We start from the raw sequence: 2966 nt of genomic DNA on the forward strand, positions 1-2966 counted from the left end.
CTAGAATCTCCATGACTTCAGCCTGCTTCGGCATCTCTGTACCAACTCAGCATAAGTCGCAGGCATATCCTGTAGTAATAACTCCAGGAGTTTCCGATTAGTGAGTCCCGTGAATAGAGCAGTTTTGGCTACTTGCTCATCCAAATTTTCTATCTCCATCGTTACTTTGTTGAATCTTTTCAGAAACTCTTTGATTGATTCATTTTTTCCTTGTCTGACAGTAAACAAAGTTTCCTCTGTCTTTTTGACCTGTATTCCACTCTGGAATTGCCCTATAAATTTGCGCGCCAATTCATCAAAGTTTACAATCCTTCCAGAGGAGAGGTTCGAAAACCACTTTTGTGCTGCTCCAGTTAAAGATGAACCAAAAACCCTGCATAAAATTTCATCAGAATTACCTGAAACTGCCATGGTCTGTTGGTAATAGCCAATGTGAGCTGTTGGATCTTCGGAGCCATCGAATGTAGAAAAGGTAGGCAAACGAAAGTTATGGGGAAACTGATATCCCGCAATTGGCTCGGCAAAGGGGGTCTTCCGAATGACTGAGTAAATATCCTCAGTTATCCTTCCCTTAGCCAACTGCCCTAATTTCTCATTGATGTTGGCCAATTCCTGACCAATCTGAGTCGGGTGATCTTCAGCGATATGATCACAACCTCGATTAACACGATCATCCCGTGCTATTCGATCATCACGAATAGCCCGTCCTTCCCGAACATTCCGTTCGTCGCGAACTGCTCGATCATCACGAATGGTTCTTCTGACAGTTGGTGAGTGAGTTCTTACCCCTGTATCCAACCTTGTATTTGAATCAGTTGTACTCTCTTGCGGTCTGTCGAACCGATCGTCTCGCCTAGGTTGATCGTCAATCCTCCTAGGTCCTCGGTCTCCTTCACGAAAATTCTGACCGGTATTCCGGTCTTCAGCCAATCTTTGATCACGTGGCAACGCACATCTCCCTGAATCACGTTGATCAGGTTCTTGTGGTAAAACCACTCGTCTGGTGAGCATGCGGAGTGCTTGGCTCACCTCCAAAAGTTGAATCTTTACCTGATTCAATTGATCTTGGAATGTATCAGGAGGATTACGTCCTCCCTGACCACCATCTACCTCGATAGGATTTTGGCTTCCCTGGGGAATATTTGGATTATTCGCTCCAGGGATCTGAACACCAGAATCACGCTTTGCAGCGGCTGCTGCGGCTGCTGCTGATCTAGTCACCATGGCTTTTCAAGTCGTTTCCCACAGACGGCGCCAAATGATGCGTCCAAAATCTGCTCAGCCCTTAGATCTCCTCGTGATGACCTGCAAAACGGAAGCGTCAGATGTGGCCCGACCGCGGGGGTCGGGAGTCCACCTCTGAAGGCTAAGTTAGTTGATGAACTTAATCACAAACAGCTCTGCTAGAAGCACAGAGCTAAGGAATAAAGAACTGGGAAAGGTGATCTAGATCGTAAGCCGCTGATAGTTTACGTTTATCAGTATGTATCTGAATCTGAGTCTGAGTTTCAGATTGTGTGTGTCCTTCACCTCGTATGGCAGTGAGGTTTATATAGAGTGTACCTTCGAATCTCCTTCGTTGGATGCACTTGAGCCTTCTTCGGGTAGTCGTTGGATCTTAACAGTTAGATCTGTTGAGCAATAGACTTCTACTAGTTTGGACTAATAGAGGACTCCTGAGATAACCTTTCGGTTATGCGGTGATTATCCCTTCGATAATGATTAGCCGCAGCCGTCAATTCGAGTCTGCTATCATTAGGGTAATTAACCTAATTCATAAGTAGGATTAGGGCGTGCTTGTAGCTGAATAAGTTTTCTTCCTCAGCAAGCCATCTTCTGGATCCGGTTCGCTTCGGAGCGAGTCGGTTCCCTCTGTCTTGACCGGGGTCGAGGGTCGAACCAAGTATGAACCCGGTCTGATCATAATTTCTCCATATCACTAAGTCTCCTCTAAACTTTGAATTTATCGTTTGAATAAAATTTTATTTTTTTTTCCTTTTTTAAAAAAAAAAAAAAAAAAAAAAAAAAAAAAAAAAAAAAAAGAAGTTTTTTATTTTTTTTTTATTTTTTTATAGTAAGAAGATTGGGTGAAAATAGTTTTTTTTTTTTTTTTTTGGGGGTAATTGAGTGAAAATAGGTTACAATCTTATAGATGCAAGACCAAATTGTAAGAAAATAAAATTGAATTAAGTTATAATCTTACATAGGTTATTTATTTCTTGTCATTTTGTTATTTACTGTTTAAAAAAAAAAGAAAGTAAAATATAACAATTAACTAATACAATAATCGTTATTAAAATTGAAATTATTTTTTATTTTGAAGGATTATTAGTATGTGTTTCTCTCTAAATATTAGTATTAAAATTTTTATAATTATTGTTTGCCCCCCTTGATGTTTCCTGTGTCCGCCCTGTATAGAAAAGCTAAAAATTTGTACAATAAAAACTCAATAGTAGTAGAAAATACCAAAGAAGTATTAATAGAAGTGATATGGAGAGTTTATGATCAGACCGGGTTCATACCTGGTCCGACCCCCGACCCCGGTCGAGACGGAGAAAACCGAATCGCTCCCGAGCGAACCGGAGCCGGAAGATGGCTTCTTGAAGAAGAAAGATTATTCATGTCGCAAGCGTGCCCTAATCTTACTTATGGATTAGGGTAATCACCCTGATGACAGCAGACTCAAACTGACGGCTGCGGATAATCATCATCAAAGGGATAACTATCACATAACCTAACGGTTATCTCAGGAGTCCTCTACTAGCCCAAACTAGTAGAAGTCTATCGCTCAACGGATCTTATTGATAAGATCCAACGACTACCCGAAGAAGGCTCGATTGCATCCAACGAAGGAGATTCAAAGGTACACTCTATATAAACCTCACTACTATACAAGGTGAGGGACGGATCAATCGATCAAGGAGAATACTATCTGAGACTCAGGTTCAGATACATACTGATAGTGT

Source organism: Hakea prostrata, chromosome 10 (genome assembly GCF_041222555.1).
Source record: "Hakea prostrata isolate BN-2017 chromosome 10, UWA_Hpros_2, whole genome shotgun sequence".
Taxonomy (NCBI): Eukaryota; Viridiplantae; Streptophyta; class Magnoliopsida; order Proteales; family Proteaceae; genus Hakea; species Hakea prostrata.